This window comes from Papio anubis, chromosome 19 (genome assembly GCF_008728515.1).
Source record: "Papio anubis isolate 15944 chromosome 19, Panubis1.0, whole genome shotgun sequence".
NCBI lineage: Eukaryota > Metazoa > Chordata > Mammalia > Primates > Cercopithecidae > Papio > Papio anubis.
In genome coordinates this window covers 24,551,370-24,575,035 of record NC_044994.1, presented here as the reverse complement: position 1 = coordinate 24,575,035, position 23,666 = coordinate 24,551,370, and the positions used below count along the sequence as shown (strand labels likewise).

At 39.8% G+C, this 23,666-nt stretch overlaps 1 long non-coding RNA gene across 1 annotated transcript; it reads right to left on the bottom strand.

Moving 5' to 3' along the window:
- Positions 1-7,194: 7,194 nt before the first annotated feature.
- On the bottom strand, positions 7,195-12,460 carry LOC110741764. The gene is made up of 4 exons (XR_002518586.2): positions 12,178-12,460; positions 11,754-11,882; positions 11,282-11,394; positions 7,195-10,312 (listed from the first exon to the last, which is right to left on the bottom strand). It is a non-coding gene; the product is annotated as an uncharacterized LOC110741764 (long non-coding RNA).
- Positions 12,461-23,666: the final 11,206 nt, after the last annotated feature.

Sequence of the window (23,666 nt, the reverse complement as noted above, 5' to 3'; positions counted from 1 at the left end):
TCACTCCTGATTAAAATTTTTAGTGTGATACAAATAGAAACAACTTACTAAAATTGACAAAGGATATAATACAGAAATATATGACAAACATCTTACTTAAAAGTGAAATATTATAAACATTTATGTTAAAACTATAAACTGAACAGTGGTGCCTGCTAACAATACTTCTATTCCACATTATTTTCTATACCTCTATATCCTAATATTTATTCATGAGAAGACAATAGTATTTTTGTGGAGGTGATATAATTGTATATCTAAAAATATCCAAAATAAGTAACCGAAAACCTATGAGGACTAATAAATATACTTTAGTGATGCACTAGATTGAAACATAAATTAATTGCTTTCCTATCTAAAAGTAATACTCAGTTAGAAACAGTAAAAAAAAAAAAAAAAATTCATTGACAATTGCATACCAAGAAACAGTATGCCTAGAAATAATCTTTAAAAGCAAGCAAGAAATATAGACAGGAAATAATATTTTGCTGAAGGACATTTTTAAGAGGGACTGAGAATAGAATACATTACCATCATCTTGAGTGAGAAAACTCAATATTCTAATTGCTCTTAAATAATTCACAAAGTCAATGTAATTCCAATAAAAATCTCATTGAGAATGTATTTGTGTGTCTGTCAAAATTATAAAGTTTATCTAGAAAAGAAAATGTACAAGAGCCAAAATATTTTGGGAAAAGAATAGTTTAGTCAAATTTGATCTACTAGTTATCAAAGCATAGTATTAAACAAACACTATAAAGTTATAGGAATTGGAACAGTGTGATATTAAGGTTGGTAGAGAAAGATGAATTAGCCAAAGTAGAAATACATACACAGAGCCACGTACATATGAAAATTTAGTACACCATTATGATGGCACTTCATAATAATAGGAAAGGATATAGTATTCAATAAGTAGTATTGTTAGCGGCGGCAGAGACCTGAGTTACACCGAGTTACCAGAGGCGTATTCGTATGGGTCTGTAGCAACTTCAGCCCTTGCCTCCTCAGAAGAAAGAACTTGACTGAAGGACATAAAACAGAAAAAGAGACTAAGGCAAGTTTCAGAGCAGGAGTGGAAGTTTATTAAAAAAGTTTCAGAACAGCAAAGAAAGTAAAGAACCCTTGGAAGAGATCCAAGTGAGCCCCTGAAGGTTTTTTTTCAGGAAGAAAAGAAAGACAAAAGAAGCACCTTTAAACTTGATCCTGGGACTTTATAGGCTCACCTCTTTCCCATGATTCTTCCCTCAGGGTGGGTTTTCTGCATGCGGTGCCTCCTTACCCTTGCTAATTGAGCACATGCAGTACATTTAGGATTTGTATTCATGCCCATTTGAGGCTTTCTTCCTTTTTCCGGTGGAGTGATCCAGGAAGATCATACTTCGCCATTTTTGTCTCTTAATGTGCATGCCCAAGAAGCTGCTTCTCTCTGGGGCCTGCATTCAATTAACATTTTAATGTTAACAGGTGTGAACCATCAGAAAATGGCCTCTCCCTGGCGCCAGCTGCCGATTTATCACTTTTAGAGATGCGACGCAATCATTGCCGAACCATCACCCAACATTTCTAGTGGGTGGTGGGAAGAGCCCTCTCCTGCCCCACTCATGCCTATCTACCTGTAACAGTATTGAAACAATTAGCTACTCATTTGGGGAAAAAATTAAGTTTAATCTGTATATTATGCAAGTCATAAAAATATCATTCCAAAAATGTTTAAAAATCTAAAAGTTTTTAAATTAAAACATCTGTGTAGTAAAAAATACTACATCTGTGTAGTTAATTGACCCAAACAGAGGTATGACCTTTGTGCCAGCCTTGGGACGTAACCTCTAAACCCTTAAAATATCTCCAGTGATTGGAGTGCCTTTGTTATTCAGAAGGGGTTCCTCAGACCACATCTGATAATCAGATGACTCATCATAGGCCCCTAGATAGTTTGTGCTAAAGAGTTAACTCAAGATGAGAACTGGCCACACCAGAAAGACGAAGGCCATGATTAAAGGATTGAGGCTTTGAGTCACATGGTATCAAACTGATCACTCCAACAGAAGGGGCTGGAAATTGAGTTCAACCACATGGCCAACAATTCAATTATCCCTATGCAATGAAACTTCAATAAAAACTTTAGATATCAAAGCTTGGGTGAACTTTCCTGGTTAGCAACACTCTGAATATTGTCACACACCAGAGCTGGAAGCGGTAACATGATGAAGGAATCCACAGGGAGAAGATAACTGGAAGCTTTGCATTTGGACCCCTCCCAGACATCAGCTATGCATTTCTTTTAGCTGGTTCTGATTTGTAATTTTTTGCTATACTAAAATTGTAATCATAACTAAAGCACTTTGGGGGCATTCTGTGAGTCTTTCTAGTGAATTATTAAACTTGAGGGTAGCCATAGTAATCCCTGAATATGTAGCTAGTTGGTCAGAAGTAAGGGTGACCCCAGAGACCCCCAAACTTGCAGCTGGCATCTGACATAAGAGCAGTCTTGCGCAGGGCTGTGCCCTTAACATTGATTTTCACAAACATTTTATTGTTATGGTTTGAATATGTCCCCCCAAATTAATGTGTTAGAAACATAATTACCAGTGCTAAGAGATGGGGCTTTTAGGAGGTAATCAGGCCATGAGGGCTCTGCCATCATGAATGAATTAATTCCATTATCACTAGAGTGGGGTAGTTATCATGGGAATTTGGCCCCCAGCTGTCCTTCTGTCTCCTGCACTCACTTCTGCTTTCCACCACAGATGACCCTTGCCAGATGCTGGCACCATGCTCTTTGACTTCCCAGCCTCCAGAACCATGAGCCAAATAAAATTCTGTCCTTTATAAATCACCCAGTCTGTGGTATTCTGTTATAGCAGCAGAAAATGGACTAAGACAACATCCAAAATAAAATAGAGGTGAACATTTCAATAATATTAGAATATACAAGGCCTTCCTAGCACAACTCAAAACATAGAAACTATAAAGAAAAAGATGGACAAATCTGATAATATAAATATGTAAACTTTCTGTACAAAAAAAAGGATACCATAAAACAAAATTAAAAGATAAGAGACAGATAATGAGAAATATTTGAAACCCATGATAGACAATGAAATGTTATTTATTAAAGGAATTTCCTTAAAATCATAGGAAAATGACAACTCATATTTTTAAATGGGATTCATAGAACTACAAACATCAAAAAAAAAAACCACACCAAAAAAGAGACCTCTTCAATCATAATCCAAAAATGCAAATTAAGCAGTGAAATATTATTTTTTAGTCTTTAGAATGGCAAAAAATAAACATCCAGTCTTCACAAAGACTTGAGCAAAGAAAGAACCTTCTGAACTGGTCAGTGGAAGATACTCTGTTTCAATATTTTTGCTGTTGAAATTTGGCAATATCTGACAAAATTTAAATATGGATGTTTTTGAATTTTAGGAATCTATGCCATAAAATCATTCACATTGTAGTGTTCCCCCTTCCCTCTCAGCTTTCTTTTTGTGTCCTGACCAGAAGTCACAGAGTGCCTTGACCACTCTGTGACTCAGCCAGCTGCAGGATTTTTGAACTCAAACTGGGGCCTTGAACATTTCCAAGGCACTGATAAAGGTTTCTACATTGTCGCCCAAAACACTGAAAGAAACTGGTCCTGGCCTTGTACCAAATTCCTTAAACTCTCACACAGACTTCATACCCTAACCCTCTTGCTGTAGACAAACGTAGATAGAACACTTCTTTTCTCTTGATGTCCATCACAAACATTGCTGCAGTACTCTATAAGTAGGTACCCCTTATAAGCGCTTTGGACTGATTACCCTGGTATTTAGTGCTTGTTTCTTTGGAATCCCAGCCAGCCTCATATCCGGTTTGGGGCATTCTCTTGTGGGAATTCCCCTGCTACCATTTTTGGGGCAATTCCAACTGCATGTTTGGTGGATGAAAACACACATATGCACCAAAATGTACATGCAAGTATGTTTCTGCTGCAGTTTTAGTTCCAGCAAAAACTAGAAACAACTTATATGCACATGCCGGACACCGTTAAAAAAAAAAAATAATGGGCTCCATTCACATCCACTCACGAAGAAAGCTCTCTAAGACATATTTTGTGTCACAATACAATATGTTTAAACATATTATACTTTTATAAGTCATATACTACACATGTAACATAATTAGGAAAAGCTGTATTAAAAAAAAAAAACAAAAAAAACTAAAACAGTTCACCACATTGTGGAGGGTAGTGCAGTTTGGCTTTCTCAGTCACCTTTATGGCCTCATCCTAGTTCAAAAGGTTGAAAAGCTAAAAATCACTAGGATTCTGGATACGAATGAGGCTTAGCATATTAGAGGAACTCAACACAAGATTTGGGAGGTGGATCTCAGGCAGAGGCAATTTCCCTGTTCATCTTGACTGTCTATTTTGCTTTTTCTTTTTTTTGAATTTTTATTCTTCTGAGACAGGGTCTTGCTCTGACACCCAGACTGGAGGGCAGTGGCGCCATCCTCCTGGGCTCAAACAATCTACTCATCTCAGCCTCCCAAATAGCTGGAACTACAGGCACATGCCACCATGCCCAGCTAATTTTTTTCTTTTTTTGAGAGACAAGGTCTCCCTAGGTTGCCCAGGCTGGTCTCAAACTGCTGAGCTCATGCAATCCTTCGTCCCCAGCCTCCCATAGGGCTGGAATTACAGGCGTGAGCAACTATGCCCAGCCTTGGCTGTTTATTTTGGCAAGCAAGGTTATAGAAACAGCTTTTCTTCAGAAATATTCTAGCTTCCCGGTGCTGACATGCAGTTGTGGCAACAGCTGGTATAGTAGTGGATGCTTGATTCTGGCTTTCTAATCCATCACTTACAGCCACAGGTGTCCACCTTCCAGCTCTCTGGATGTCAGGAGGCTGTTTCAGTAGTGAGCATGGCAGCAGCAGCAACTTTTTGAACTCGGGGTCACATCTACAGTGATGAGTTGTTGAACTCATGTTAGCTCCCCTAGTGAGTCAGTTCTAGATCATTCTAGAATCCCAGCCTATACCTTATTCCTATATCCCTTTCAATGATTTTGTAAGCCCATAAAGCCCTGTTATGGTTTGAATGCTTGTCTCCTCTAAAACTCATGTTGAAATTTAATTGCTATTGTGATGATATTGGGAGGTGGGATGTTGAGAAGGGTGTTTAGGTAATGAGGACTCTGTGCTCACAAATGGACCAATGCTATTATCATGGGAGTGGATTTGCCTCCTTTTACTCTTTCTTGGGCACCATGTGATGTCTTCCATCATGTACAGTGCAACAAGAAGGCTCTCACCAGATGCTGGACCTTGATATTGGACTTTCCAGCCTCCAGAACTATAAGCCATCATTTTTCTGCTCATTATAAAGTACCCAGTTTCAGGTATTCTGTTATAGCAGCACAAAATGGACTAAGATAGTCCCTGTCTTCAATCTCTCTCTGTTTAGAATGCCTAGAGAGTTTTTCATTTTCTTCACTGAATCCTTACTAGGTGAGAATAAGGAAATTGGTGCAGAGACCCAAATCATTTCACACTAGGAAATTCTCAGGTGTTTCAGTCATGTTTCATTTTGAGATGCAATGCTTTAGGAAGTGAGTGTCTGCCTCAAGTTTCCCAAATACATCTGTAATACAATTTGGTTGGCTTCCTAAATGCCTCAAGACTTGGGGTATCACCTAGAGGCTTGGCAACAAAGATGTCCCTATTGGGTAGCAGGGCCTCTAGTTAGCTATACTAGAGCTTACTAAGTTTATAGGTTTGAGAGGAGTGATGTCAACACAGAATTACTTGAATTACTTATTTGACAAGATACAATAAATTGCCATCTAAAGAATAATTTTTCCAGTTTTAATATAATTTAGGGTTTCCTGGTTTGATAGATAATCACAGAATACATTATGGTCAAATTTCCACAGTTCACATATAAGTTAACAACTAAGTATAAAACATTATGCCTTTAAAAGAACTCAGAAATCCTAACTTGCATTCTAGTGCTTTTTTTTCACTCTGACACTGTGTAATAGACATATGATGACTTTATTTGCCCAATATCCTTTTCCCCTTATTTTGGAAACAACATCTCAGTGTTCCATCAGGAAGCTATGCCTCCCCACCCTCAGTGCAGAGTGAGCAGGCCAGTCACTGAGCCCATACTCGTAAGCCCAATGATTGGCTTCAAATGGGTACATAACCATTTTGGTCCAATTAGACTCCCTTTCAATATTGTAATTGGAAAGTCTGGGAAAGAGAAGCTTTCTTTTCATTGGGGGTAACTACCCTGGAGCTGCTGCGGGGGAGATTCTACCCAGGAGTGAAGCCCCACAGACCTGAGAGACAAGGATCCTGGAGGCATTTTGAGGACCAGCACCTCTTCATGCTTTGCAACTTCATGAAGCAGTAAACTTCCTTTTCTGCTTAGGCCAGTTTGAATTGGGTTTCTTTCACTTGTGGCCAAAAATCCTGACAACAATTGCCCTGAAAATTATAAAAGGTCTTATTTAAAAAAAAAAAAAAAATTCTTCTTGGCCTGGCACAGTGGCTCATGCCTATCATCCCAGCACTGTGGGGGGCCAAGGCAGGAGGATCACTTGAGGTCAGGAGTTTGAAACCAGCCTGGCCAACATGGTGAAACCTTGCCTGTATTAAAAATGCAAAAATTAGCCTGGCGTGGTGGAATCCACCTGTAGTCCCAGTTACTTGAGAGGCTGAGGCAGGAGAATTGCTTGAACCCAGGAGGTGAAGGTTGCCGTGATTTGAGATTGCACCACTGCACTCCAGCCTGGGTGAAAGAGTGAGACTCTGTCTCAAAAAAGAAAAATAAAATTCTACTTGACCATCTACTATTTGGTATTTATAATTCAAAAAGAAATGAGGCAGCCAGTTCTTACTCCTCCTTCAGAGATTCAGTCTTACAGAGGAGACATATAGGTTTTTGAGGGGTTTTTATTTTTGGTTTTTTTTTGTTTTTTGAGACAGAGTCTTGCTCTGTTGCCTAGACTGCAGTGCAGTGGCACGATCTCAGTTCACTGCAACCTCCACCTTTCGGGTTCAAGCGATTCTCCTGCCTCAGCCTCCTGAGTAGCTGGGATTACAGGTGTGTGCCACCAAGCCCAGCTAATTTGTTTTGTATTTTTTAGTAGAGACCAGGGTTTCACCATGTTGGTCAGACTAGTCTTGAACTCCTGACCTCATGATCCGCCCACCTCAGCCTCCCAAAGTGTTGGGATTACAGGTGTGAGCCACTGCACCCAGCTGGTTTTGTTTTTTAATGTAATACAATGAGGGAGGTCACAAAGGTCAAAAGAGCTCTTGATGCAGAGATGGGACAAACTAAAACAGCCTGGAGGTTGGTCAAGGTCTTCATAGGGTTTCCCCCAAATAAGGAAGAAAATGAAATCAAGGCGCTTCAAGTGGAGGATTTTCAGGTCAAGAATGGCAACTTGTTCTGCGGAGCTGAAGTGCACAGGACACTGGAATGAAAACCAGGGGAGGAGCTGGAAAGGCAGATGGGAGCCAGCATGCAAATTTCGTTACTGTGACAGGGTAAGGAAATTAGATTTTCATCCTGGAGACACTGTGCTGAGATTTTGAAGGATTTTTAAAGGATAGTGTTATGACTGGATTTGCACTTTAGAAAGATAATTCTAGTTGTACTGTGGAGAGCAGATCACAACGTGGGACCACTAGGAGCATGTGGCCACCATATTTAGGAGTCTGTCTGCAGTAGTTCTCCACATGAGGAATAATATTAATAGATGCTTCATCAAGATGCAAAGGAACCTGGGATCTATTTAGCAAGATTCAGAGACTTAAAGAGTAAATACACATAATGGACCAGAAGGGCAAGGGCAGTGGAGAGTTAAGATTTCTATCATGAGAGGCTGGGCACAAGAGAGGAACAGCTTTGAAAAGGAAAGTAATGAATGGCTTGGGACATAATAAATTGGAGGTGTTAGAGATACATCAAGGATAGAAGACAAAGATCAGCAACAAAAAAGATGGGGTAATTACAATCAGAGAGGCAATAAATAACTACTGAGATAACATACAGGCCTCAGTTTAAAAAAAAAAAAAAATCTTAATTCCAGACCAGGTGCAGGAGCTCATGCCTATAATCCCAGCACTTTGGGAGAAAAAGGTGGGAGGCTAACTTGAGGCCTAGATTACCCTGGGCAACATAGCAAGACTCTATCTCTACAAAAAATTTTAAAAATTAGCCAGGCAGGTTAACACACACCTGGAGTCCAAACCACTCAGGAGGCTTAGATGGGAGGATTGCTTGAGCCCAGGAGTTCGAGGTTACAGTGAGCTATGATGGTACCACTGCACATAAGCCTGAGTGAAAAAGTGAGACCCTGTCTCTAAACTTAAAAACCTTAATTCCACCACGTTATAACTGTGGAATCTGTTTGAGATTTTTCTGATGTGTATAATGGGAAGAACATCACTTCTCAGAGTTGTTGAATGAACAATATGAGACCACACATGGAGAACAGCTACACACTTCATGACACAAGAAATAAACCCTAAATAAATGTTAGTATCTTTCCTTCCTCCTACTGGCTCTTGCTCCCTGAAATTTTACAGCTAACCTATGTGGCCATAGGAGTGAGGTAATGACCATTGCTTGGATACATCTACTCTGCTGTATTTGAGAGAAAAGTACAGTGTAGTGGTTAAGAGCAAGACCTATAGTTCAGGCATTTAATCACAAAGACTAGGGCAACCTTGCCTGTTCTTTACAGTCACATAAATATGCCACACTTTTAACACAACTGCATACATTCACTATATTCTGAAGGAAGAAAAGGTAGATTATAATCACATATTCCCATATGTGGGTTTAAAGAGGAATGCTAACTTTACCAGTAAACCACCTTCTTTTCTGGTCCATCAACTGGAGTTTTTGTATTCCTGTCAATGAGCCTTAAGCTCCTGTAACTGGTAAATTTAATAAGTATTTTATTGACTATGAACAGGAAGTTGATTCTTAAGGAAAGAAATATTAAAGATTGATCTTGCAACTTTCCATTATGTTACATGATGGTTGGTTTCCTATTAAGAAACAAGTTGCAGATGTTTTTTTCAGAATAATGATCAATGTCAGTGTATGATATTTATGGGTATTTCTTGAGAACATGGAAAATTTTATCTGAAATCAGTGAGCTCTCTTGGTGTTTCTTATTTTTCACTTTTTCCTGACCAGTTACTAAAATTGCTTGAAATGTCATATAAAGACAAAGAATTCAGGCATGCAATGAATATTGACTTGTGTATTTTTCACTAACATTTGCTGACCTCTTAGGTCAATATGTTTTGAAGTTTACTTAACAAGTCAATATGATTTATTTCAGCTGAGATTTAGATTGTTTTAAATTGTCAGAATTGTTTCTTGTTTACTAATACAAAACCACTGCCAGAGTATAATAAAATATATGTTAAAAACTAGTTCTTTTGAGAATTAGAAATGTCCTGCAAGATTATGTTATTTTTCCAAATAATATAAGCAAATTGAAAATGACCCTTTGTCTTTCTCTCTTTCATTTCATGTGCCCTTATTTCCTTTAAAGAGCTCTAATGTCTAGAAAGCTGTACAAACAATTAAGCTAAATCATTTTGTAAGCGGTTCTATGAAATGCAAGAGTGATTTTTTTCTTAAAGTCCAAATGTGTAACTTAGCTTACATGAGCATATAAGCATATTTTGCTTAAATTACATTTCCATCTGACAATATTAATTTCATCAAGGAAGCTTAGTATAAAATTAATTATAGCTATCATTTATGTTATTTCATCTTCCCCTTCCATTGAAGCTTCAATGAGAATTCATCAACTGAAGGGCATGATTCACATTTTAACAACAATAATAAAGAAAATAACCAAAACTACATTTTTCCCCCTCCTACTAGAATTCCGTGACTAAAGACCTATCTCTTAATGTCATCCGAAATGTAATAATATATTTTGAGGTTCAGAGGAAATGCTTCCAATGGATATAATGAGAGCTCTTCTAGTCATATTCTCCTGCTGACATAGAACATTTCAGTTTCATTGACTTTGGTGAATAACCTCCTGTGATTGTTTAAGAAACAAGTTTCAAGAAGGAATCTGTACAAGTACTAAAATGCCATACTGTTAAACATGCAGACAAGGACACCAGCTTTTATTCACTCACCAATTCCAGAACATCAAGATTTACATAGAAAATAACCTCAGCTGGGCACAGTGGCTCATGTCTGCAATCATACCGCTTTGGAGGCTGAGGCAGGAGGATCACTTGAGGCCAGGAGTTGGAAACCAACCTGGAAAATAGAGCAAGACCCTATCTCTACGAAACAATTTACCAGGCAAGGTGGTACACACCTGTGGCTCCAGCTACTCAGGAAGCTGAGTATATTGCTTGAGCTTAGGAGGCAGAGGCTGCAGTGAGACATGATTGAGCCACTGTGCTCCAGCCTGGGTAACAGAACAAAACCCAGAAGAAAAGGATGGATGGATGGAAGGAAGGAAGGAAGGAAGGAAGGAAGGAAGGAAGGAAGGAAGGAAGGAAGGAAGGAAGGAAGCCATATTTTAGAACTCCTCCACAGCCCAATTTCCCATGAAAGTTCACTGTTGGCAATGGAATAAATGCTTCTAGGAATTGACAGTAAGGCATGATCCACGTTGCAGGAAGCAACATCAAAGCAAACAATAACAATACACACCTCAGCCTGGGCCAGTGGTTCATGCCTGTAATACACATCTCAGGCTGGGCCAGTGGTTCATGCCTATAATCCCAGCATTTTGGGAGGCCAAGGCCAGGAGTTTGAAACCAGCCAGAGTAACACAGTGAGACTCTGTCTCCATCAAAAATTGAAAAGTTAGCTGGGCATGATGGCACATGCCTGTAGTCCCAGCTACACAGGAGGCTGAGGCAGGAGGATCACTTGAGCCCAGAAGGTTGAGGCTGCAGTGAGCTATGACTGTGCTACTGCACTCCAACCTGGGCAACAGAGTGAGACTCTGTTTCAAAAAATAATAATAATAATACACATTTCAGATATCCAACAAAGTGAGAAGATCCCTGAAAAAGACAAAGACTTTCTGAGGTGTACAGAGTATGGATAATTATTTTTAAAATCAATTTTCATGTCTTCAACTTTATTTGTACATCTTCCTAGAACTGACCTGCCTGAGAACCTGGGGGAGGATTAGCCTGTTTCTCTTTCATTCTTTCCCCTCCACAGCTGTTCAGTACTGGAGGGTTTCCACTTCAGGAATAAAAGACTCACCTCTCACACACTGTGAACTGAATTATGGTGTAAAAACTTCCAGGACGACACAGAACGGGACATTCCAAACACTGGTACAGGTGAAGCCTCCCTCGGCCATCATGTTCATTCTGCTGGAGAATGGGGAGGCAGAAGTGAAGACTATTTCTTTTAACCTTACCTCTTCCACCCCCTAATTATGGTCAAAGAATTAAGCACTTCTGAGAGAGGAGCCTGGGAAGGCAAAGCAACAAATGTGGGTACAAATGGAAAGAGTGTCACTCTTATTCCATCAAGGTGACAACACCCAGCAAGATTCCAGGCCTTTCCTACGTATCTCACAATAGGAGATGTTCGTAAAAAACAAAACAGAGCGTGCTGAGAAACACCAATTTGCTGCAAAGCCAGTCTTTCTGCATTTTCACCATTTTCAGTACTAACAGTTTAGTGTCAAGATCTATAGATGAGATACTTACTGCATCCTATTGTCTACCTTTTAGGCCCACCTTTGCATGCCAGCCAACCAACTGCATTCCGGGATAACCTCATTATCACTCATCTTCTACCCCAGTGCCTTTCTGCTGCTGCCATGTGGGATGCTACATTTGATGTTTGCATAAACCTGGAAGTGGGGTAAAATTAATATCTCATGAGGTGACCCTTGACCAATAGTAACAAGACCCAAAGGCTAAATACTCCTCTAATACATCCCTCGGGTGGGCAATTTTGAGGCGTATCTGACACGGTTCCTCAAAGGGTCCCTAAGAGAATTGAACTGCAGTTGCCCACAGTGGTGACCCAACTCAGTAACATTCCCCTTTAAATAGCTTTTCCTTCTTCTTTCTTTCAACCCTTCCTATCTCCCACTCTCATTCCTTGGGAATCACTTCTCAAAATAAGCCATCTGCATGTAATACCTTGTCTCAGGCTCTGCTGTTGGGGGGAGCCCAGGCCAGGGTGTCTTCGTTGCATATTTTGCATGATTTCAGAAGAAAAGGCCAAAATTTCCATTATCACTTCTGTAGAAGGACAGTATAACTTTGAGTATAAAGAATATATGGTAATAGGTAAGTTAATGTCTTTTTTTAATATTATTCACACAGGTAGAAGAAACATTTTATTAACCTTTGCCAAAGCATTATTAGCTATAGGCTGGGTGTGGTGGCTTGCACTTGTAATTCTGGCTCTTTGGGAGGGTGAGGCAGGTGGATCACCTGGAGTCAGGAGTTTGAGACCAGCCTGGCCAACATGGCAAGATCCCATCTCTACTAAAAATACAAAAATTAGCTGGGCATGGTGGCACGTGCCTGTAATCCCAGCTACTCAGGAGGCTGAGGCAGGAGAATTGCTTGAACCCAGGAGGCAGAGGTTGCAGTGAGGTGAGATCGCACCACTGCACTCCAGCCTGGGCAACAAGAGTGAAACTCTGTCTCAAAAAAAAATTTATTAGATGCTATAAACAGGTATTCATTTTTCATTTGGGCACAAGTCTCCCATTTGCCTGCATTTGTCAACTACATCCATGCGTATATAATCCACAAAGACTTCAGAGTTTAAGATTAAAATAAAAGGATTATGTTACAGGCGTCTATCATAAATCAGGTACTGAGAGCAATATTTAATTCATCTTTTAATTTAGTGCATCTTTTAATTTAAAACATCTTTTATAAGCCCTATAATTAATAATGGTCTACAGTTTTTATGTCAATTTTTACAAAAACTTAAACCTATAGTCTTAAAACAGAATATCCTCCTATATGCAGGTGTCAGACAAAATGTTTCCATATCATATTCTAGTACATAACATATTAAATCCTAAAAAACCAGCTTCATTGAATTAGAATTAGTTTCTCTTTTGAGGATTCAAATCTGTTCTAATTCTGTCAAATATATAATTATAAAAATTTATTTTCCATTAAAACATAATATTAGAATTTATATATAATTCTCAGATGTCATGACTTTTAAAGACTTTTGAAATAACTTCCTAGATAATTGAAATTTGGCATTAATATATAGATCTCTGCTCAGAAAAAAATGGGTACATTCCTAAAGTACAAAGCATCCAATTTTTGGAGTTGTTTTTACCCCAGTTTTATGTCATTTTAGCACCATAAACAAGGGTCTCTAAGTTAAAGACTAATGGGAATAATAGCTAATAAGTTGTATTAAAGTCTTTTCAATACACTTCCTAGATATTGGGAAATTAAATGATTTGCAAAATCAGAGGGTTTCCAATGCTTGCATTTTACAAAATTACATGAGGTCATCAGCTGCCAAATAATTAAAAATATGTTTGATTATGGATTACTATATTGTTCTGGCACACAATTTAGAAGGACTTCAAATAACTGAATGATAGTCCTATCTCAAAACTCCTTCCATTCCGCCAACTTTTGCCAGCAAGTTTTCTCAGGACCCACCCCTAGGTTAAGAAAGAAAGGGAAAAAGAGAGTGAGGAAGAAGGATGGAGGAGATGGGGAGGCACAGAAGGAGGAGAAAACTGAAGGTGAATTCTGTCCCTTTATAGAGATAAGAAATATTCATCTGTAGATTGGCAAACTGATGGGAGGAAATGCCATCTTTATCTATTTCAATAGGAGATGCATTTTTCAATAAACTTTACACTTTATATTTTATAATTATGAATTTTGCAACACATTTACATGCTTTTGATGAAGTCTATACAAGTAATTTTGTAGACAATTCAGCACATTAAAAACTGTTAGCAGTTACAGACTCATCAAGGGTAGTAACGGCTCTTTAATTGAAATGTGCAGGCATACTTTTATTGTCATAGCAGTGTGCTTCTAGGAAGCAATTTTAGCAATCCAGGCTTGAGATTATTAGGTCGCAGACTGACGTGACTTTAGATGTAGAAAGGAAGGAGCAAAGCTCAGATATTTTTTAAAAGATTCTAAAGGCACTATGACTTACAGGATATGGGAGATGAGATTAAAGAAGGTATCAAAGAAGACTCAGGAATTTTGACTCTGGGTTCTTGGGAGCATTGTGATTTTAGTGACCTGATAATGATTAGGCCACTGCTTTTGTGAAGCTAAGGCTTGCGAGGGTAAGTCAAAACTAGTGTTCCACAAGGTCTTAAAAATGCAGAAGGTAGGATAGCAGGGGGCTTGTAGTCAGAGTTTCATATCACCTGGCATCTTTACTTTTTTTTTTTTAATATTTCAGCAATCTTGGACCAAATTAGGCAAGCTTGGACCTTGCAGCTAGGCTCCATCTATATATAATGGTCATCTCTATTTAGATTATTAGTGGCCTCTGACATCATTTTAATTTGAAGAAGTCATTATGATTTTATTCTTGTTTTTCATAACACTCATTGACTAAAAGCTTAAGCACCAACTGTGCCCACTTTTCTCAGGAATCCTGCGGCTTCACTGTTCTAAAGAGAAGGTACCAATTTTGCTAAATCTGCCCAACTATTCTGTATAAAGCCATTCCCCAAGAGTTAAAATGCTAAATCACAAGCACTTCCTTGCTTTCAGACATGACTCATTCTTCAACTCCAGACCTGAGGGTTGATGCTTTTTACAAAATTTAATGCTTTTCAAAATGCATTTTTTAGAGCTGTGCACATCTCTCTGTAATTACATGCCACATGACTCAAGTTTGAGACGCATGTTTTTCTTCTCCCCAGTGACGTCTGCTATAACCAACTTCTCAACCTTGTCTTATTGTTAAACATTTATTTTAAGTGACACCAACAGCATTTTAATTTCACTTGAAAAGATGTCAAAATTAAAACAATAAGATGGGCTGGTTCACTTCAGCTGCTGCAGTGCCATGTTGTGTATGAGGCCATTCTCACACTGCTATAAAGAACTGCCTGAGTCTGGGTAATTCATGAAGAAAAGAGGTCTAATTGACTCACAGTTCTGCAGGCTGTACAGAAAGCATGGCTAGGAGGCCTCAGGAAACTTACAGTCACGTGTAAGGTGAAGGGGAAGCAAGCACCTTCTTCACAGGGCGGCAAGAGAAAGAGTGAAGGGGGACGTGCCACACACTTTTAAACCATCAGATCTCGTGAGAACTCACTCACTATCACGAGCATAGCAAAGAGGAAATCCACCCCCATGATCCAATCACCTCCCACCAGGCCCCTCCTCCAACACGTGGGGATTACAAGTCAACATGAGATGTGGGTGGGGACACAGAGCCAAACCATATCATTGTTGTTTTAAGAAAACTACATTGGGGGCCGGGCGCGGTGGCTCAAGCCTGTAATCCCAGCACTTTGGGAGGCCGAGACGGGTGGATCACGAGGTCAGGAGATCGAGACCATCCTGGCTAACACGGTGAAACCCCGTCTCTACTAAAAATACAAAAAATTAGCTGGGCGTGGTGGCGGGCGCCTGTAATCCCAGCTACTCCTGCGGCTGAGGCAGGAGAATGGCATAAACCCGGGAGGCGGAGCTTGCAGTCAGCTGAGATCCGGCCACTGCACTCCAGCGCGAGACTCCGTCTCAAAAAAAAAAAAAAAGAAAGAAAACTACATTGCATGGCTCATGTAATGGTCCATATTTTCCTCTGCTTTTAATAGTCTTTTCCACATTGCAAGTTCTATTTCATAAATTTGTCTACTTGACAATAGGTTAATATTCCTGCCATCATTTGTTTACTGACTTTACTGTATAAATCACTACATGTTGACCAATGAAATTATGCTTACTTCTGCCTCTACCAAACTTCAAATATTATGATTCTTGAAGCATATGGCAACCAGAAAGATTATTTTGCTTTTTTGTAATTTCAAATGGCTCCCCCCAAAAATAATTTTTCCATTCTTTGTTAACAGTGCCTCAAATGGCTTTTTTTTCTACTTCTCTTTCCCATTCCCTGTAATCATGCTTTGTCTTCCTCATTCTACTTCATTTAGCTAACTGCAACTCCACCTATATTTCTTCTAACATCTGGTGTAACTTCATTCCTCTCCCATTACCATGTGTATTTTTCCTTTTCACTTATCTCCTTCAAGAAGGGAGAAAGAGGTAGGATGGGTAAGGGAGGGAGGGAGAGAAAGAGAGAGGGCAGGCACCTACAATGAACATTGACAGTTCTGCATTCCTCTTCATGCTTGGACCACTCGAAGGCCCATTCAGCTGTATGTCCTTCAAATAAATTGTGCCTTATTTAGCCAAAGGCATTTACTGATGACATCCATCCATACACATATTTCTCTCTTCATTATTGTTACAGGAATGAGTTATGCCTTCCTGTGCATTCTACTAGAACTAATAGAAAGGTGATATTTAAAATTATTACTTTTACCCTAAGCAAGTCAATCTTTCATGAGGTCTAGAGTAGGCTAAACTCCTACATATAAAGAATAAAACCATGCATGCCTTTGCCAGTACTGCAGAATAGTTTCTTGGGTTTTCAGTATTGCTTTAGGAATGTGGAAGCAGTGAAGTCGCAATATCTGAAACTCCATCATTTATATAGATAGCTCATTTCAAGATTGTTTTTAAAAACTTTGACTTCGAAAGTCACTTCTATGGAGCTTATTGAAAATGATCATTTAAATTTAGTTTTTAACAAAGAAAAAAATCTTTGACTTTGTAATATGTTTCTAATATCATTAAAAATTTTATCAGGAATTTTAAATTTGCTTTTTAACATATCATTCTAACACGTCATTTTAACAATGACAACTTTTTAGAGCATTAAATTTATTCTCTATTTCCGTGACTCTTTTTTATACTAAGAATCATACAATCTTAAACACTCTTGGTAACTCATTCTATTTCTTTCTCATTGGACATCAAGAGAATTAATTTGTCTAGAAACCAAAGACATTCATAGAGTTGATGAATTTTCAAGGATATATGTGCAAAGGCCAATCCTGCAAAATTATAAAATATTCACACTTCATCTTGAAATAGGCAAACTTTGTGCTTTGGCCTGTTGGTTTTGAACATTTTTCCCAACTTTAAAATGATCCTTTTTTCATCTGCCAAGCATCCACTAACTTCATGCTCACTCTGTTATAACTGCCTTTTGGAAGAAAATTTGAGACTAATTCTCATTGGACTGTAATTATTGTTTTCCAGGTGGGGGTGTGAGGCCAGGAACTGCTCCAGCTGAATTGAATATAAGTCTTTAAGCTAAAAGATTCAATCTTCTACATAGGAATTTCAGAGTGCTGTTGGAACAAGATGTGTCAATGTGAAGATCTCCAGCTGTTAAGGTTCACTAGGCTCTCATGCCAGCCTATATTTTCCGGGCCCTTAGCCTGTGGCACAGGCTAGGCCCTCCTACTTGGGGTCCTGCCACTTCTCACGAAGAGGACTTACCCAGCATACTTTGTGCCTTTAGATAAAACCGCTACCATTCTATCACTTTGGAGATTTGAAATTACAAAGAAACTATTCATGAGGCTTTCTCCTTTCTGTGTATTCTTTCACTGGAAAAGTAGGCCCTGGCCTTAGTGAAGATAAACCTAATGTGGGAGGTGGGGAGGTGAGAGCCAAGTTACAATAAAGTAAGATAAAGGTTTTAAAGAGAGGACATTGGTATCCTCTAAAAACAGAAAAGGAGCACTGATCCAGGATTAGGAGGTCAAGGAGGGCTTCCTGGCAGAGGAAGCTCAGCTGAGCCCCAAAGACCAATCGGGATTAGCCAGGCGAGGAGGATCACAAATATAGTGAGAAGAGTAGGGATGCAAAGGCTCTGACGTGAAAGTGACTATGTTTCACTTGAACAGCCACTTCCAAAATAGAGAGTGAATGGCGCAGGAAAAGGGAGAGAAGGGAGCTGGACGGGAAATCAAGGCTCAGGTCCTGGATGACTCTGTAAGTCACTTTAAGGAATTTAAACTTAACCCTAAGACAACAGGAAACAATTGTAGGGTTTTCAACAGAAAAACGTCATGCAAGTTTATATTCTAGAAAGTCTTTTCTGGCAGCAGCGTGAAGACTGGATTAAAGATGGGCAAAACTAGGAAGACCAGTTAGAAGGCGGCTGCAGCAATAACTCAAGCCAGCAATACTGAAGGCCTGAGCCAAGATAAGAAAGGCTGAAGTGAAGAGCAAATAGCCACAAGCATTCCTAGATAGTAGGAGCCATAGGACTTGGTCATTGAGTGGACAAGGTGGTGGTCAGGAAGAGAAACCAGCATTGCTAGATAGTAGGAGCCACGAGACTTGGTAATTGAGCTGATGAGGTGGTGGTCAGGAAGAGAAGTGCCAGCAATGACAAAGGAATGAAGGGGGTATCATACCCGGATAAGGGCTTTCAGAGGGGCAATAATGAGTTCACTTTGGGTCATGTTATGTTTGAGATTCCTGAAGAAAGCCTGCTGCAGTGCACTACCTAACCCCAGGGGGATGCCAGTCACATAGACTACCATGAGAATGGCCCCCCATGGAAGTACAGGGACCAAACTGTGTCAATGTATATGGTGGCTCTGGCTGGAGCTCAGGAGAGAGATTCTTGTTGGAGATGAGGACGTAAGGGTCATCAGCATGTAGATAGTATTTGAAGCTCAAGAGTAAATGAATTTCCCCTGCCCCTCAAAGAGAGAATGTAGAGTAGGAGGGTCAAGAACCTAAAGAAACCATGATATTTACTGAACAGATGAAAAAAGAGAAACTCACAGACAAAAGTGAGAAAGAAGAATCAGTAGGAAGAGAGAAGGCAAAGAAAAGTAGTCACCAACACCAAGGGAAGAGGTACTTGCAGTTTAGGTAAATTGCCACCAGGTGGAGTGTGGTCTCTGAGTAAGCGTCTCTTCTTAAAATCAGCTGCGAGGGTGTCGGGCTGGCAAACAGATTCGCACACCCTATAGATCACGTGGTTCCTGACTCCTAATAGACCCATAAAAAATGGAGGAACAAGAGTTTCATGTAATAATGTAGAGAAGAAGAGCATTGATAGAGGAACAAAACTAGGTTCTAGTCTCACCTTTGCTACTCTCTAGCAAGAAAACCTTAAGTAAATCTCTTTCTCTCCCTGTCCTCAGTTTCTACATATTCAATATAAAAAGGTTGGATTAGGTGTTTTAAAGCCCTTCCAACTATAGCATTACGATGAGAAAATAACAGGCCAGGCACAGTGGCTCACGCCTGTAATCCCACCACTTTGGGAGGCCGAGGCGGGTGGATCACCTGAGGTCAGGAGTTGGAGACCAGCTTGACCAACATGGTGGAATCCGGTCTCTACTAAAAAATACAAAAATTAGCCAGGCGTGGTGGCATGCGCCTGTAGTCCCAGCTACTCGGGAGGCTGAGGCAGGAGAATGGCTTGAACCTGGGAGGCGGAGGTTGCAGTAAGCCGAGATCACGCCATTGCACTCCAGCCTGGACGACAGAGAAAGACTCCGCCTCAAAAAAAAAAAAAAAAGAAAAGAAAAACGAAAAGAAAATAACAATGACAAACACATATACAGCACATATCTGGGTCTGATACTATGTTGGGAGCTAGAGATGAAAAGTTAAAAAAAAAAAAAAAAAAGAATAGAACAAAGTCAATTCCTGCCATTGCAGGTCTAATATACTAGCGGGTTAGATACACTTGTAAGCTCAGAGTCACAGCAGTGTGGCAAGCACTGTAATGATTGTACACACTGCTATGGAAGCACAGAGAAGAAGCTAACTGCTCTCAAGTCTTCACGGAGTAGGTGACCCTTGAATGAACTTTAATCGCGAGTAGAAGTCTTCAAGAGATCATGGTGAAAGGAATCTTACCCAGAAGATATAGGCTGTGCAAAGGCCTGGAGGTATATGACAACGCTATGTTTTCAGTTCAATATGGCTAAAATAGAAGCACACGGAGGGACATAGATGCAACTGGAAAAGTGGACATGGACCAGAGAGGTCACTACAGGTCTTAAGTATTATAGTACATGTGTATGTTTAAACCTTATTTAGTTAACAAACATTTCTGTAGAGATAGCTGTATATTCCAAGTACTGTTTTAAGTGCATTATGAGTATTAATTCATTTAAACCTTGCAAAAATCCTACACAATATATACTATCATCAGCCTCTATTTTACAGTGAAGAAACTGACACAGAGGTTAAGTAACTAACCCTTGTATAAACATAAGCCTATCAAGTGATGGAGTTGGGGTTCCAGCCCAGGCTGTCTAGCTCCCAAGCTCCTGTTCTTAACAATGCCATATGCTATCAGAGGAGAGAGTCAATTAAATTTAACTGGGAATAACAGCATCTAATTTGCATCTTAGAAACGTCAACCAGCAGAGGTGCAAAGGCTGAAATAGAAGGAATGACACGCGGGGGAGGGGGTGGGATGCTGTTACAGTATCTCAGGTAAAAGACAACATGTGCTCAAAGCAGTGGAAATTTTGAAAAGGAAGAGACTTACAAGGGTGTTTAACAAGTATTCTTTCTGGGCCTGGTGACCAATTGAATGGGAAAGAAAAAGAGCAAGAGAAATCTAAAATAACACCCAGATTTCTGACTTAGAGTACTGGGCAAATGAGCACATATCACATATGTGACTAACTGAAATTGAGAATAGAAGAATTTTGAGCATATTGAGTTCAATATATAATAGATCATTAAAAATGTAGGGTCTGGAACTCAGGAGGAACATCTGGATATTGACTTGGGACTTATTAACATGAATGGCAGGCCGGGAGCAGTGACTCATGCCTGTAATCCCAGCACTTTGGGAGACTGAGGTGGGTGGATCACCTGAGGTCAAGAGTTCGAGACCAGCCTGGCCAACATGGCGAAACCCCCATCTCTAGTAAAAAAAAAAAAAAAAAAAAATTACTGTGGTGTCGCATGCCTGTAATCCCAGGTATTCCGGAAGCTAAGGCATGAGCATCACTTGAACCTGGGTGGCAGAGGTTAGCGAGGTTGGCAGTGAGCCGAGATTGTGCCACTGCACTCCAGCCTCAGTGACAAAGCAAGACTCCATCTCAATAAAATAAAAAAATAATAAAGTGAATGGTGGTTGAAGCAATAGAAATGAGTAAGGTCATCAGGAGAGAATGGGTAGAAAAAGAAAGCTAAAATCAGAACCTTAATGTTGAACAAGCAAAAGAAAAAAAAAAAATAGGGATAAGGCTATATAAGACAGCAGGAAAGCCAGGTAAGAATGGTACCACATTTTCATTATTTCATTTTGTGATTGTTGTTTCTAAGAGATTACTTGAAGTTGTGTGATAGAATAGAGGTATAAGATATGACATCACATGTCTACAACTTTATAAGTTCTTTGTGGGCAGGAATCATATTCAATTCATTTGTATTTCTCCATACCTAGAATAAAACAGATCCTTGATAAATACTTGCTAGATAAATAAATCTTCTTAATTTGTAGGCTTTGACATTCTAACAGATTTAACCTTTTCTCACTTCTCTTGGATACCCACACCACCTTGGCAAAAGATCTCATCCAGTATTCCAAAAGATGAACAGTATATCATTTTGGTATGACAAATACTTATTCTTAAATGTGCCCAAAAATGAATACATTAACTGTGGGTCTAAATTCTGGATCGATCCCTTAAAAAAGTCATAAGGCATCTCACCACCCTTTCTTATGCCAAGTTCAGGCAGTAAGCTTTGCAAAAACTATGGGCTCTGGAGTCAGGCAAATCTGATTTCAGCCCACAGCTCTGGCAGGCCCAGTTCTCTGAGTCTGGGCAAGTCACTTGATCTTGCTAGGTGTTGGTTTTCTCAGCTGCCAAACGGTGATATTATATACAACATAGGGCTGCTAGGAGGATGAGATACACAAAGTCCCTAGAGTGGTTCCTGTCCTAAAGTAGATGCTCAGTAAGTATTAGACCCTTTCTCCTCTTTGGCAGTATAGCAACTGAATCATATTCACTGAAAAATGAATTGAATTTGTAAGAAATGCTCCCCAGAAGCTAAAGGCTTCCTCTGAAGTTTTACTCCTGCAACGTCATCAAAAGCCACCAGGTGGTGGTGGTGCCTGTTAGGGGACCCTAGGTCAGGCATCCTTCCCAGCAGGGTAATTACCTTCCCAGTGCTTAGCATGGAATTCTATGTCTCATATGCTTCTTTCCATAGTATTTTATATATAACCTTACTAAAATAGCAACCTCTACCACCCCTACATGTGCATGTTAATGATAATATATACAATTTGAAATAAGATTAAATGAAAAAGAAATACTTAGGTACACATCACATAACTTCCTGATTCCCTTAAACGGTTTTTAATTATTTTTTGCCTTAATCTAACCTTGATTTTAATTCCCTCACATTACTTGTGATTCATTCTCATATTGGCAGAAGGCTAATAGCTCTTGGACTGTGCTTAACCTTAGAATTTGGCAAAACACTATGGAAAAAGCCCTTTGTCCTTTTCACCTGCTGGGAGATGAAATCCCCTAATTAGCAGGCTTAGATGAGAGCCACTTCAGCCAGTACTTAAGAAAATCTTGGCCTTTGTCTGCCATTTCAGAGCTCAGCTGTCTTGGTGCTTCCTGTATTTATCCACGCTGAAATAGGAAATTACTCACTGGTCTCTCCAAGCCCCATGACCATTGACTTCTAATCAAAACCCGGTTCCCAGAGGTCCCTTGGGTCCTAAAAGGGTACCCTGATTCTCCATGCTTGCTAACAAAGCTACTCCACAAGACCACTCTGCTTTCTTTTGAATGCTGCTGTAGAGTCAGGTTTGGGTTGCTTTGTGTCCTGCAGTTCTTGGTACCCTGTGCCCATTTAAGCCCTCTGCTTATAGATGTCAAGCATGCTTCCTAAACTTTTAAGCAATATTGAGTGCTAAAAACAAGTGATTTTTTTTATTAAGGTGTCATTGTCTATAGGGCTGTCAAACTGCTCTGTGTGATGCTATAATGGTGGACACATGTCATTAAATATTTGTCTAAATCCATAGAATGTACAATAGCAAAAGTGGACCCTAATGTAAACTATGGACTCTGGGTGACAATGTGCCAATCAATGAAATTAGTTTCATCCGTTGTAACAAATGCATCACCCTGGTGGGGATGTTGATAGAGGGTGAGACTGTGCAGGGACAGGGGAGTAAAGGTACTTTCTCTGTACTTTCCACTCAATTTTGCTGCAAACATAAAGCTGCTCTTTTTTTTTTTTTTTTTTTTTTTTTTTTTTTTGAGACGGAGTCTCGCTCTGTCGCCCGGGCTGGAGTGCAGTGGCGTGATCTCAGCTCACTGCAAGCTCCGCCTCCCAGGTTTACGCCATTCTCCTGCCTCAGCCTCCCGAGTAGCTGGGACTACAGGCGCCCGCCACCTTGCCCGGCTAGTTTTTTGTATTTTTTAGTAGAGACGGGGTTTCACCGTGTTAGCCAGGATGGTCTCGATCTGCTGACCTCGTGATCCACCCCTCTCGGCCTCCCAAAGTGCTGGGATTACAGGCTTGAGCCACCGCGCCCGGCCAAGCTGCTCTTTTAAAAAGTCTTT